The sequence below is a fragment of the Myotis lucifugus genome, unplaced genomic scaffold (assembly GCF_000147115.1).
Source record: "Myotis lucifugus unplaced genomic scaffold, Myoluc2.0 scaffold_32, whole genome shotgun sequence".
Lineage (NCBI taxonomy): Eukaryota > Metazoa > Chordata > Mammalia > Chiroptera > Vespertilionidae > Myotis > Myotis lucifugus.
Window position 1 is genome coordinate 1,380,564 of NW_005871080.1, and position 16,196 is coordinate 1,396,759.

Sequence of the window (16,196 nt, forward strand, 5' to 3'; positions counted from 1 at the left end):
AATGCCACCGCCGTGAGAATGTCATATTTTGAGATTCAAGCAAATATTTGGATACAAAATGATTTTCTGTGACTTTTTTTCTCTTTAGTTTGGGGATCATTATTTCAAGGAATTCCACATCTTGAAAAGGGTTAATGACATTGTGTTTTGAAACCTGATCTGATCTGTTTTTCAAGCTGTGCTGTAGTTAGAGATACATTTAGTTCTGCAAATATCTTGAGTTTATCATTGGAATTGGACTTTCCCATCAAAACCAGACACTGATTCTCAAGGAGCCAGAGCAGGGCACTCAATGCTATCTGGTAGACCATTTTCATGTTGCCTTCCACAAAAGCTGCATGGCAGCAAGAACTGATACAGTTCTTCTCTTTTTATCTGGCCTGGAGAAGCTGTCTCCAATTGGTTGTGTAATATAAGTTATAGACTTTAATTTGGGGATTGCCTTGACTAAGAAAAGTCTTCAGGAGTGACATAATTTTGTCAGTCTCAAGGGTTTGAAAAAATGTAGAAATAAGAATTAAAAAACATGAACAGAAGATTCATTTGTATTATTTCAAGAGGAGAGGTATTCAAATTGAGGGGAACTATGATGAAAAAGAGAAAAATGTTTAAGATTCTGGTGGTTCAAGTTTCTATGAGCCAAGGGCTGGGGACCCAAGACTTGAGGAACTCAAGATTATATTTAAGGTTGGAATAAACAAAAGCAAGGGTCATTCTTTTTTAAATTGGAGACTGAATTTTTAAATGCTCTAGGAATCATTGAGTATGGCCAAAAGCCTGCCACATGTCTCATCTGATTGAACAGATGAATAAAATCATTCAGGGTAAAATGGTTTTCTATTGCTGTTGTGTTATTTTGTCCAATTCCACCCCCCCCCCAAAAGGTGTGATTTACATAACAAAGTTAGCAAAAAATTTCCAGGCCTAATTATCACTTTCAAAATAGAACCTGGAAATCAGCCATTGGTAACTGAAGATTACAGATTGTTTTTTAAAAAGCAAATCTTGAGTTCAGCTCAAATGTTACTTTTAAAACTGGATTGCATTATTTTGCCACATCAAATCAAATGCCTTTTTAGCATCAAAGAAAGCAGCTCCCAAGCTAATTCATAACTCAAAGTCTGTCTATTTAGGTTATACTAAAGCTTTAACCTTTTTAAAATTAAAAAAATAAAAGACAATTGTGCCTATATTGTTTATGATAACATTTTACTCCTGTGATATTTTTACACAGTCTTTTCCATGTTGTAAAGACAAAGTTGGCTCAGTGGATGATAGAGTGTCGGCCTGCTGACTGAAGGGTCCAGGGTTTGATTCCAGTCACGGGCATGTATCTCGGTTGCAGGCTCAATCCCAGGCACTGGTCAGGGTATGCATGGGAGGCAATCGATCCATGTGTCTCTCTCATATCATTGTTTCTCTCTCTCTCTGTCTCTCTCCTGCCCTTTCACTCTTTAAAAAATCAATGGAAAAATATCCTTGGATGAAGATTAACAACAACAACAACAAAAATTATGTTATTTTTCTTCAATCTATGCTCTATTACAGAGACAGTAGAGAAGGTGGTGGTTAAGAGCATAGGCTGTGGGTTAGATTGCCTGGATTTATATTCCAACTTCGGCACTCCTCAGCTGAGAGTCTGACGATGCTTTTTAAAACTTCTCTGTGTCTCAGTTCTTTGATCTGTAAAAGGGAATAATAATAGAATTTCTCTCATGAGGTTTGCGAGAGGATTAAATGAATCAATTCATGGAAAGCACTTAGCTCCGTGCCTCCAAATAGAAACCATTCAGTGTTTATTATACTCAACACATTCTCTGCATCAAATATAGGAAGATTCAGACTCCTGTGTATAAAAGAAAACTCATCACTCCTGGTCATACATATACTAAACTAGTTGAATAGAAAGAATACTTACCGCTCCTGGTCATACACATACTAAGCTAGTTGAGAAATTTTCTTTTTAAATATAGAAGTTCTAGAAATTAGTATAAAAAGATTTTTCAGTGCAGGTATGATTTAAGCAATTTTCCTGCAAAGTTAAATAATTTAGATAAAACTAGCAAATGCAGAATTTTATGTCCAACTTTTCATTAATTAGAGGTGTTTTTTTCCCTAGAATGTTTGGAGAACAGACTAACCTGATTGTGCAGTTTGATTAGTAAATAATAAATATTTTCTGAATTCTTATGGAAGACAAGGAATGCACTGTACTAATAATTATGAGTAAAGGACCAGTGATAATTAAGGAAGTCACACAGATAAATAAACATATAACATTGATTCTACTTAATAGGGACTTACTTAGTTTTGGTAATTTTATCTCTATTACAAATCATTGAGAATACAACATGCTTTAGATTGTATTACGTGTAAGAAATAAACTGTCTATGTTGAACTGCTGAGGTTTGGGGGTATTATTCTATAGCAACTGTAGTTATTTATATTAACTAATAAAGTTGGGTTCTAAAATCTGTAGTATGACTAATAATTTGAGATTTGTGACTGCTATTAAGTCTAGTGTTGTTGGTGGGTCCCAAGAAATCCTACCTCAAGAACAAAGCAGATACAACTTCTTTGTTCACATTTTGAAGTTTTGTTGAGCACCTACTACATAAGCAGTTTTTATGTAAGACATTTGGGATATAAAACAAAAATAAGACAGAGTTGCTGTCCTCAAGGAGTTCATGAACTTATAGCAGCAGCAGTAACAATAATATAACATTTATGGAGTAACTACTGTATGCCTTGCTTTCATTATTTTATTCCTCATAAAAAATCTACTAGATATTTATTCTCATGCTTATTTTGAAGATGAGGAAAATAGGGCACAAAGACATTAAGAAACTTGGAATTATTTACAAGTACTATTATAGAAAAAAATGCACAAAAAACCCAAAACACACAACATAATGGAATGCCTACAATGCCTCCCAAAGTATACAAATAAAGCAAAGGGAATGCCTACAGTGCCCCTGGCAAGCTGGGCATTATGCTGTATGATTTTATATATAAATATTGCATTTAATCCAAATAATATTACCTCCAAAGGTATGTATTATTATCCCTAAATTACAGAAAAATATGAGTCAGAGAGGTTAAGTAAGTTTCCTTAGATCACTCAGTTTGTAGTAATGGAGTAAGAAATTTAAATATGCATCTTTCTGGTTTTAAAAATCAAGTTCTCTCCACCACATCAGCTGCTCTATGTGACCTGGAAGAAGGCGAAAGAACTTCAAGAGACAAGACAGGATCATGTTGAAACTTGTGGGTGGTGAGCAGCCACCAGAAGATTTTGGTAGAAGAATATCAGATTTGTTTTTCAGAAAGAGCAGTTTAGCAGCAGTTAAGAAGAATGATTATATCTTTAAAAGCTTTATAAATTACAGTTACTATGCTACTTTCTTTATTGGCTTAAAAGCATCACTAAGATGAAGATCATGAACAAGATGCTTCATCATCCCTCTCACATTTTGGGACTTAGATTTTGCACTTTCCCTTTTCTTCAGACTTAGGTGACTCATGCTCTTGTCCTATCCAATCTTGAGTCTAGGTTCCCAGCTTTTATGAGAGTACTCACTACAGACCTCACCGTTTAGTGTGCACTTATTCCATTTTATATTTTCCTTTCATATTCACCCCTTGACATTGTCATCTAGATTTGACTATATATTCTCAAGTCAGTGTGGTATAGAGTTACCCCTTGTGTACCATAATAGTGTAATAAAGTGCAATGTGTGGTGACTTTATGGAATTATCAAACCTATGTTGTTTACCTAACAGTGTATTGTACTGGTTAAGAGCTAGGGATCTAGACAAAAACTGCCTGGTTAAGAATCCTGCTATGCAGCTAACTAACTGTTAAGCACTTTAGTGAGCCACTTGCTAAAATAAAGGAACATAGACAGAGTGTATAAAGGTGCAAACAGTATGCTACACATTATGCTTCATGTTTCATATATCTCATTGCACATACACACACACACACACACACACACACACACACACTCACACACACACACACACACACACACACACTAGAGGCCTGGTGCACGAAATTGTGCTCGGGTGGGGTCCCTCGGCCTGTCCGGCGATCGGGGCCAATTGGGGCAGGCTGGCAGGGTGTAGGGACCATGGAAGGTTGGCTGTGGGAGTGCACTGACCACCACAGGGAAGCTCCTGTGTTAGGCATCTGCCCCCTTGTGGTCAGTGCATGTCATAGCGACTGCCCGGTTGTCCAGTCGTCTGGTTGTCTGGTCGTAACGGTCACTTAGGCTTTTATATATATAGATTTACTCTTGTACTTAATGAGAATATGGTGGACCTGGAAGGTGAGTATTATTTTCTAAAATTGACCTTTTTGAGCATTACTTTCCTTATTTATAAGGATAGCAATAGTAAGTATCTCCTAGGGTTATGAAGATTAAATGAATTAATCTATTATTATGTAACTACCATATATTAAGCTCTCAGTCAATATTAACTATTACCTGAAGAACCAAGAAGTAATTCAAAATAAAAGCTCCTGACCTCTGAGACAGAATGATAAGCTATGAAAAAGAAATATTCATATAGAAATAAAAAGGAAAGAAATCAAGCAGAGAGAAAAAGAATCATTTTTTCCAGTTGGTTTATTAGATTAAAGTAAAGCAAGCTGACTAGCTGCAAAAATTGTGCTGTGTATCTCTGACCACAAGTACAAAAATAGCACCGGTTTTTAGATTTAAACATCCTTGATAATTTATTGAAAAATCTTATAAAATGAATCTTTAAGCAATTACATGTTCACTGATTAAACCACAGAAACGAAACTTTAATGAAAGAAAATCAGCTTAACTCTTAAGTGTACCAATCTAATGAAATCCAAGTCAGAAAATGCTAAATTTAAATTCTATGAAACTGAAAAATAAACAGATGAAACTGCCTGTAACTATCAATTGAATATCATTTTGATTTCTTAACTGGTTTTATGTATGTAAATAAAATTCATTTGTGTAAGAGGAATATTATTTAGATGAAAATGCAACTCTGCCAAGAAAAATTTACAGGAAAATAATCTGTAGAAAGCAAAAGGGCAATGATCATCAAGTCAGACTGAGTTGAAAACAGGAGTGCCCTGAGCTCTCGACATGGTACTCCTCTCATTAAAAATTAGAATCTATTCACATTTTCCTCTGCTAAATATCAAAGTGATCTTTGACAAATCTGAGTGGTCATATTGATCAGTTTCCCTGTGTGGAGACATAGTCCAGTAAGGGTTCTTTTCACAGTGGCCTTTTTTCTCTATTATTCCTTACTAGAGGCTTGGTGCACAAAATTTGTGCATGGGGGAGGGTCCCCTCAGCCCAGCCTGCACCCTCTCTAATTCGGGACCCCTTGGGGAATGTCTGACTGCCGGTTTAGGCACCTAACTGCCCGCCCCTGTCAGCCTGGTCACCCCCAACTGCCCCCTGCTGGCCTGGCTGCCCCCAACTGCCCCCTTGTCAGCCTGGTCGCCCCTCACAGCCCCCCGCTGGCCTGGTCACCCCACACAGCCTGCTATTCAGTCGTTTGGTCATCCCTCACTAACCGCCCTGCCAGCCTGGTCATAGGCAGCCATCTTGTGAGGGCGTGAGGGTTAATTTGCATATTACATCTTTATTATATAGGGTCAGAAATGTCAAATCATTCAGCCTTTACTCTTCTGAGTATTTAATAGCTATTCAACTCCCGACATACTGGTAACTTTAATTTCTTTATTCATTGGGTGTCCAATTGAAGGAAAAATTTCAAAGATAAATTTCACACTATAATTTCAAAAGATATTAATCAAACTGCAAGAGAAAATTTGGGTTGATTTTCTTCATTCTTCATATCTAGATTTCTATGCTTATTCTGTGTGTGGAGCTGTTTCTCAAATATAGTTAATCAATTTGGTGGAGGATGAACCCCAGAGTTTTAAAAAACTAAATGGTTGGTTATAGTTGGAGACAGTGTAAATATGGAAATATTTCCACCTGCTAATCCTAAAAACATACTAAAAAATAAAAAAGGATTCAGGAGACCCATTAATGAGGAATTGACTCCTCTTTCCCCAGCCAGGTAACATTTAGGAGTCAATAGGAACTAAAGATGGTTGAATATATATATATATATATATATATATATATATATATATATATAAATTTTTTTTTCTCTAGCATTAACAGACATCTGTTTGGAAATGGTGGTGGAAGGAAGCTTGTATGCGTGTGTGTGCAGGGACCTTCCTTTGCGATGGTTTAAATCTTGAATTGTGCTTCTGAGGTGCACTTGACACTGAAGGAAAAAGTCCAAGTTGCTGGAATTTTAATATTCATTTTACCTCTGTTTTTATTCCCTTCTGAAATACCATGAATCCTTCAGGAAAGAAACTTGCTAAAGTCTGTGCAGTCAGATGAGCTATTCTTGTAAAAGTAAAAGGCTGGTGTGGCAAAAGGCAAGGAGGCATGCTCACTCCATCCCTTCCTCTTCCAGGTTCTAGTAATGCCCCGAGCTACATGTGGAGGTCTATGTCTGAAGGACATTCCACAGAGAAGCCTTCAGGAGGGAGCACCTGGTGGAGAGAACATGGCAGTAAGAACAGGCTCTGGTTGCATACAGAGGGCAGAGTCCACATTTTCCTGAAAGAGGAAATAGTGACTCCAGAGAACTCCTGGGTTCATTTTACTACTTCAGTGCTAGACCTACTGCTGGTTGCTGGACAACACATTTCCATATACATCTCTCAGGAAATACTTTATTCCTAAGAACAGTTCCTGCTCTTCTTTTATCTTTCTGGTTATAGGTTGGAGAGGAAAGTTGTCCTCAACACTCATTTAAAGATAACAAATTTTCACAGTAAAATAAGTTATTTGATGACATCACTAGTTAAATATCACTTTTTCAGTGAGACCTTCTCTGTACACCTTATTTATAACATCTCCTCTGGCAACATTCCTTAACTCCCTTCTCCATCATGCTTATCACCTTTAGCATATCTATACTAATAAAAGGGTAATATGCTAATTAGACTGGAGATCTTCTGGTCGTCTTCCAGACGTCCTTCTGGACAAAGCCACCATGGCGGGGGCTGAGGCAGAGGCAGAGGCAGATGGGGCAATCAGGCTGGCAGGGGAGGGCAGTTAGGGGTAATCAGGCCAGAAGGGGAGGGAAGTTAGGGGCAATCAGGCTGGCAGGGGAAAGAAGTTAGGGGCTTAGGAGGTGATCAGGCTGGCAGGGGAGCAGTTAAGGGGTGATCAGGCCGGCAGGTAGAGGCAGTTAGGGGAGATCAGGCAGGCAGGCAGGTGAGTAGTTAGGAGCCAGTGGTCCTGGATTGTGATATGGATGTCCAACTGCAGGGATCGGGCCTAAACTGGCAGTCGGACATTCCCCGAGGGGTCCCGGATTGGAGAGGGTGCAGGCCGGGCTGAGGGACTCTGTCTCTCCCCACCACCCCCCGCACGAATTTCCTGCACCGGGCCTCTAGTATTATATATTTTACTTTATTGATTCATTTCCCTGATAGAAACAAAGTTCCATGAGGGCAGGGATTTTCCTTTTCTGCTCACAACTGTATATACCAAGTGCTAGAACAATGTCTGTGTCTAGTGGTCATTCAATAAGTATTAGAGGAGTGTTGATGCAGATGACAAATGAAAGCACCCTGTACCCTTCTGCCCAAGCACAGAGCATCTGGGTGAATCTTCGTCTCACATGGATGAATACCTGCCCTTGAAAGCTAGTGTGAAGCATCCAATTAAATTACAACAGTTGTGTTTTTCACAAGCACAGTGCTTGCATACCACAAGGAACCTGTAGTATTCCCAACTATTTCCTTTAGTAAATACTGCCTCGTGTGTTACCCTGGCTCCCTTAGTCTCTCAGGATTTTCCCAGCTGCTCAAATACCTGCAGAGTTGCCACTGCTGGAACCGTTGATAGGACTCCCTATTTTTTATTTTTATTTTTGCTAACTTCCGTGAGCTTTGTCTCCTGCTATCACCAATGTTGCCTTCATCATCGTCTTCACCATCTCTCTCATATGCTCTCTTTCATTTCCTCCCAGAGCCAATGAATATCTCTCTGATTCTGGTTTAGAGAAACAAACAAAAACCACAACTAAAAACTGTTCTTAAACGAGAATGTGCTTGGATTCTATAAGCTCCCACTCTTGTTCTGATATCCTTGGGAAGTGAGAAAACAAGAAGTCCAAACTGGCCAGGTCCATTAACTGTTCCTTGCCTGCTGGTGGGTTTGTGTATGGAAGCCTATCACAAGCTTCCTCCCTTGACATGTCATTGCAGCTCTCTCTCCGACCCCTCTGGCGCTTTGCCTTCTACTGCAAATCTTGTACTTGGAATTATTTCTGGTTCTGGGTTTGATCCTTGGGCTGGAAGCTTTGGGCGATTTTGTCCAGGACTTGGACTTTTGAGTCCCCTTTGATCACAGCTTCACACAATTCCTACTCATTCTTCTCCTAATGCTGCTGCTGCTCTTGGAGCGGGGGAGGCTGAACTCGAAGGGTTTCTGTTTCAGCCTTTCATTCCCTATTGAGGGTGCCGTGTTTTCCAACCAGGGTGGATGGGTTATGGGCAAGGAGAAACCAAACATCCTGACCCACGAGTCCTGGAGCACTGGAATTGCAGAAAGACAATTGATCCCAAGAAGATTTAAACAAACACTTGACAGACCCATGACACTCACCACCACCATCACTTCAGACCAACTTTCAGCAGCTGGGAAATCTTTGCTTCTCTAATTAGACCTAGGGGTACAAGACCATCTTCCTTAGGCATCTGCACAATGTCTAAGAAACTCTTCCTTTTTTCTGTCCAGGGCAGCATGAGACTCCACCACAGATTAGTGGGGTGGGGAAACCCAGTAGGGTTTCTTTGGGATTCGGTAAGACACTGCTTACAACTAAGCTCTCCTCACAGAAGCTCTCAACTTTGGAGCACATGGCGCATGTTTGGTATCAGAAGCAGAGGTAAGGGTAAGGAGGAATGTTATATCATCCAATCAAAGAGCAGCTCCAGGCCAGGTTGTGGGAAGGTGGAGGTGGGCAAGGGATTGCTGACATATTATATGCCCCCTGGGAAGTCTTGATGTCACCAGGGCTATAATGTTAAAAATTCCCTATCTTTCCATACAGAAACAAATGCAGTCCTTTGTGCATTTATTAATTTACGTTTTAAAATATTTGCAAGGAAGATTAACTGAGCACCTACTATGCACACATTGTTGGGCTGGGAGATGGGAGTGCTGAGACTTATAATAAACAAGACCTATCTCTTGCTTTCTAAAGAGATTACTGTCTTGTGGGGGAGAGAGAGAAGCACAGAAATAAGACAAAAGGGTGAAAGAGGGGCATGACAAGTGATGAATGTGGGGGCTGAGAACGGAAGTAGCCAGCAAAAATTTCTAATTTTGAGCATTAGTGTCACAGTACATATGGCTTTTATTTCTTTTGCAAAAGGAAGAATAAAAAATTCCGTGATCTTTTTTTATAAGACTATTAAGCAAAACTACTTCCAACAACTTAGAGAAATTTGGTTATTCATGAGAATAACACCTTTTCTAAAAGAAATAAAGTTAATTTTCTACTCTTCTGCAAAGGAGGTCATTAATTATACATTTTAGATTTCATCAATTTCAGTTAGATGAGACTAACATTTTAACTAGATGTCAAGGAAGACATAATATTAAGTTAAATACACTGGATGACAATAAATGGTTCTTTAAAAACATAATTCTGTTACTCTAATCATCTTTTTCACTTGGGTATCTAATTGAAGGCCTGAATTGCACATTTAGGCAGTCAAGTCAATGCATAACAATCCTGTGAGCTTTAAACAAAAGCTTCTAAACCATTGAGTCATTTCCAGACTAAGGAATTAAGGACAGATGGATGGCATTTTTTTTTTTGAGCACTAAAAAAATAAAAAATAAAAAACCCAAAATCAACAAAAACACTGGCATACACATAGTAACCATCTTTTTGAAGAAAAAAAAAATTCAACATACCTCTTATTCTGCTCCCACTAAGAATTTACTATTTTTAAGATAGAAACTTTATCTTGAAAAAGTTTAATACATGTGATTCTGTGTTTTGGTGACTCTCATTGCCAACAAATTCAGCAAATGAAGGAAGGAAAGGAAAAGCTAAGAGCACTAGCTGTTTGGCATGCTGGGTGATTTTCCCAGTTTGCTGTTCTGTGTTCATCTTCTACTGTTTTTCAAAAAATTGCCCTCTGGACAGCCCCCTACGAGGAGAAACAGGAGAAGTAACACCATGCTCTCCCGGATGCTGCATGGGGTAGCTGAAGCCATCTTTCATTTTTCACATCGTCTTCTGCTCGCTTGGCCCAGATTCGCAAATGGAGAACTGTTTCTTTAAAAAATTCTTTGTTCTGAAAGAATCCAATTTAAAATATTAACCAATTTTAATTGTTTTTATTAAGCCTGTGAGCAAGGGGGGTGGGGGGCATTCGCTTTCCAATGAAGATTTAAGTTAATGATTTTCTAGGATTTAATTTGGGGATTACAAAAAGTGTCCATAACTCTTGGACCTCACACATCTGGAATGAAATTTGAATAGTTCAGATGAAAGACTGACTCATGTGGGTTGCATCTGTTTGACCCTGCTTTCTTGTCCTCTGGTCTATCTCGTAAGTACAGTAAAGCAGTGAGGACTCCCAACGTTACTATGGTAAATAATATTTATCTTTGGTTTTGCTACTTCATGGAATACTCAGGCTGGTCATACATCTTTTCACTATATTTTTGCATGCCATATTTTTTTTATTCATTCAGTCTCTGTTAGATTCTTTCTGTCCCTGTTAGATTGAGTTTTTAAGAGGCATGGTTACCATCTCCTGCTTCCTGTTTCCCCAGTGAGAATCCACGCCACAGATAGTAGCTGTTTAACAGGTCATTGTTATGAGACTGACATTTTCCCTCCCAGTAACCGATTAAAATTGTGTTGTTTTTTTATTTTTTCCATCATTTTGCTCTATGCAGAATCAGTGACCTTAATCTGTAGTATGGTGCATAAGGAAAAGAGATCACTAGAGTTGACAACAATTTGAAATAGCAAAGAAATGGGGCATCCAAAAGGAAGTAAAGAATGTGGGAACTTCATGCATCAAGCAAGACTCTGCTTTGTAAGTGGCCACTGACTATTAGTAACGAGCACTAATTTTTTGTTTCCAACTATTATGAATTTGATTTTCTTCAGGGTGGCTTCGAAAAATCTCTAAGAGAAACTCATCGTTTTAAAATGCTTATTTACAGTTTTACCCTCTCTTTTCAATGTGATACCGAGGCATTAAACCATTAAGATTCTTGTTAAATGTGGTTGAAGCTGAGGAGATAAATTCCCAGGATATAAAGGGGTAAAAAAGGACCCTTAATATTCTTTAAGAGGAAAAAGCAATTATCATTTTGTAGGCTTTGGAGAGCTTCCCTTCTTTTCCTTTTTCATTCTGTCATCAGTTTTGTTTTATTAGAAAACAAGTACCCATCTGTTTTTTATATGAAAAGAAAATGTTTCTTAATTGTATTTATATGCAAGCCAATAGTTCCAAGCAACATGATTAATCTAAGGCAATAAATAAATGACTTCAAGAAAGTACTTATAAAGGCCACTACCCTTCAAGTTTTCAGTTTTTCTCACATTCTCAAGTTTCCTGGGTGTAATCCTTCTTGATTTCCCAATTGCTATTAATTTTTATTGCAATTATTACTGAAAAAGGAAGGTTAGTAGGAGAAAAATGAATTACTGCACAAAAGAGAAAATTTGTAGCAGCTACCTGAGCTGGGGCTTATCTTTTAGAAGGGCAATTAGATAAATCTAGAGTCAAAGAAACTAGTATTTATAAACCCATTTTAGCGATGTCCTCACAGGAAAAGACTATGTCTAGACAGCTTGGCCTATTAGCAGATCAGAAAAAAATCAGACTTTTCACTTTGATAGAGATTTCCCACATAATTATATTATAACTAGAGGCACAGTGCACCAAATTTGTGCACTGGGGGAGAGGGGACCCCTCAGCCAGGCCTGCACCTTCTCCAATCTGGGACCCCTCAGGGGATGTCTGACTGCTAAACTAACTGGCAATCAAACATCCCTCTTGCAATCTGGGACCACTGGCTTCTAACTGCTCACCTGCCTGCCTGCCTGATGCCCCTAACTGCTCCCCTGCCAGCCTGATTGCCCCTCACCACTCTCCCCTGCCGGCCTGATCACCCCTAACTGCTCTCCCCTGCCGGCCTGATTACTCCTATCTGCTCTGCCTGCCTGCCTGATCGTCCCTAACCACCTCTGCCTCGGCACCCACCACCATGGCTTTGTCCAAAAGGATGTCTGGAAGACGTCTGGTCTATCCAGTCTAATTAGCATATTACCCTTTTATTAGTATAGAAGTGGAGTCTAGAAATGCCGATTCCAAAACACAAAATAGTTCAGATAATTCCACTGACTCTCATTGGCTAAATGTTTCAGTTAAACTCTGTTAGATGGTCCCTGTTGATTACTTTACTTGAATAACCTACTTCTAGTGCATATAGTTGTATATATATAAGCAGAGCCATAAAGTTTAAAAGTAAGTATTCAGATCAGGCAATTGTGAAATGGATATGAATTTCCTTTTTATCCTCTTTGTTCTAAAGTAAATTATAAAAATAAATTTTAGAAGGAACATAAATTTTATTCAGAACATTTTGCTCTTTAACCATAGACCACCTCAGATATTTTGGAAATTTGAAATTTAGTTATAATGCATTTTCACATACATACAACTGTATGTGAAACTGATCAGTGATAATCCAAAATCAAAACTTCACTTAATATTGCTTGTGCTACATACCAGGGACCAGGCTAAACTTTAGAGACACAATGTACTTTTCTTATGTATGAAGTCTAGATGTTCTGAAACTAGGGAAATAAAATGGCACCTAAGATGTGTGTGAGCATTCGGGGAATTAATCCTCTGTTAATCGTTGTTCCTCTAATGTCTAATGCATGCCTTGAACAGGATATGAGGTGTACTTCTGGGAATGAGTAAGGGTTATCTTAGTCTTGGTGAAGACAAATAGAGAAGCAGCCCTAGGTGTCTTTGAACTTTGACTAAGGAGGAACAGAAGAGATATTTCACCATCTAGTTGAAGAAGTGGAAAGGAGACCTGCAAAAAGAAGGGGGTCATTCATGTGTATGAAGTGAAGAGAAGGAAATGGAATTAGAAAAATCAGAGAATGAATACATATTCAGTTTTATGTGTCCATATTTAATGCCTAGCAATCTTGAAGAGATCTTTCTTTTTTTCTCCCTTCAATTGTGTTCCAGTATGAGATCTCAATAACAAAGGCAATAAATTCTAGAATTGTTTGAGTCTGAAATCTTGGTCTCTTTTAGCTTATGAATGTGGCCTTGGAAATCCAGTAAAATGTGTAGAGTTATTGGTGGTGAATAGCTGAGACCAGTATGTGGTTTAGCAATAATATATGGTTACTGTTTCATTGTGGATTAATAGTTGTTTATGAATATTTAGTTTTGTGTTCCAGCATAACTATACTTAAATCTCCTCTAGACATACTGATGGCCAATATTAACAAGGATTAAAAAAACAACAAATTAGCAAATTCACGCATTTTCTCCCTAACACATGGTTAATTACACAACTGAGGGATCAAAGTCCTGTGCTATGAAAGTATGTTTGCTTTTCACACTAGGGAGCCAAGTTTAGCTGCACTTGAGGAATTCAAACAGAAACTGTGTTTATTAGCCAGCAGCATAGTAAAGGCTATAATTAGATAAATGCCTAGGGACTAGAAAGATAAGCATAGGCACAATCCATCCATTTTTGCTTATAGCTACTTTTTCTTAGTGCTTATTATATGGGTTTCTATCTCTCACCTATAAATTGGTCAGAGTTTTTAGTTGCAAGCCAAGAGATTTATTAAAGTGTCTCAGATAGCTCACAGAATTTCTGTAAGGGCCACTGGGCCAGATTTGAATGCAACACATTCTCAAATAATACATCTTGGAGCTCTGCTTCACCAGCTGCAGGATTGTTATTACCAATTGACCACTGCTGCCACCCTCCACTGATTGTGTTTCATGCCACATGGCAGACACCTCCTGGAGAATCAGATGCCTCCACTCCCACATTTGCCAGAAGATCTATTTCCCCATGTGTGGCTACTGGTTCATGCTGTTACCGTCCATGTTTTACTTCTGCAGTCTGATAGGAAGTATTTGCTTGATACAACCTTGATCTGATGCTTGTACTGTAGGTGCAAGTGAGACTGGAAGGAGTTCTGTGTGTGTGTGTGTGTGTGTGTGTGTGTGTGTTTTAATTCTACTTTGGCAAGGCTGATTCATGATATGAGAATCTTTCAAAATATTGAGAATGCTTAAAAGCTCTCAGGCAGCTACAAATGATAAAGTTCCAAAGGCTATGACTAAAGAAACTCAGTGAGGACACATTTATTTCAGGAAGAGCTAGAAATTAAAATTAGGTGGCACATTAACAGGATGTGCTGACTAAAACTTGGAGACTAAGATCTTTTTCCAATCTTGGTGTGTAGGATTTGGGCAAATTATAATTTCTAAATTGCAAACATCCAAAATACCTAGGGGTACACTTAACATGAAATATGCATGACCTATGAAGAAAGTGATACAATGAGCTGAGGGGCATAAAAGAAGACAACACATGGAAAGATACCTTTTCTTGACTAGAAACACTCACTAATGTCAAGATGTCCGTGATCTCAAAGTCAACCATTGCAATATCCTAATTAAAACTCCAAGTGAGTTTTTTGGAGGGAACTTGACTAAGTCATTATAAAGATAATACTGGGTCATAAATATAGTCAACAATATTCTGAAAAAATATATTAGTCAATGAATGTAACAGCCAATAAAATTCTGAAAAAGAGAAGTGATGAGGGGTAACTTTCCCTGGCATCAAGGCATTAGTAAATAAAGAAATGTGGTTCTGATAGCACAGGAATAGGTGGAAGGTGAGGTAAAATGATTAATCTAGAAAGAGACTTGTTAGTAGGGGAACAAAATATTTGATAAAGGTGACAGTGTAAAAAAGATGGATTATTTAATGAATAATGATAAGAAAACTTATTAGTTATTCAGGAAAAAAGAGCTCAATACTGACTTCACCCACTGTGTTAACATAAAATCCAAATGAATCAGAGATGTTGTATAAAATACTAAGCTATAGAATTATAGAAAAAAATCAAGGGTGGCTAGTATTATACTCTTCTGGTAAGAAAAGCCTTTTACCATCACACACACACACACACACACACACACACACACACACACACACACACCCTCATATACCCTAACGCAGGGGTAAGGAATCTTTTTTCTGCCAAGGGCCATTTGGATATTTATAACATCATTCATGGGCCATACAAAACTATCAACTTAAGAATTAGCCTGCTATATTTGGTCAAACATTTAATAACTCACCCTTAGTGCCTTGGCAGGGCCAGACCAAATGATTCATGGACCTTATACAGACTGTGGGCTGGACATTCCCCACCCCTACCCTAAAGAAAACTATCTACACTAATAAAAGAGAAACATGCAAATTGGTGTCACTCTGCTACACCCACCAGCCAATCAGAGAGACTATGCAAATTAACCCAACAAAAATGGCGGTTAATTTGCATACACAGGCACCGAGCAAAGACTGAAGGCTCCAGCCAGAGTGAAGAAGACTGAAGACTGAAGACTGAAGACTGAAGACTGAAGATTGAAGATTGTAGAAGCTTGGCTTCTTTGCTGCAGCCAGACAAAAGGCCTGGGTCCTGGGTGCAGGAGGAAAACCGGTGCCAGCAGCCAGGGGAAGGAAGGCCTAATGCACGAATCTTCGTGCAACGGGCTTCTAGTTTAATTATAAAATAGAAAAAATTAGTATAGCAAAATGAACCATGAAAAATAGAAAGAACATAAAACAAATTGAGAAAAATATTTGAAATACATGTTTATGTATCTGAAAATAAAATCATGTGACAATGCAGTCCTGTGTTTAAGGATAACAGTTGTCAATCTTTTCACACACATATGGGCTGATAATCTGTGTCTTTTCCATAATGTAATCCCTTTATATACTTCTCAGTGATTGTGCGTTTTTTAGAACCTAGTAAAGCTATGCTGATAAATTTGTAAA

The 16,196-nt window shown here is 38.3% G+C and overlaps 1 long non-coding RNA gene across 1 annotated transcript in view; it reads left to right on the forward strand.

Annotated features, from left to right (window-relative positions):
* The window catches only part of LOC111825559, a 30,495-nt gene that overhangs the window by 13,780 nt on the left and 519 nt on the right, over nt 1-16,196 (forward strand). The window lies entirely within an intron of this gene.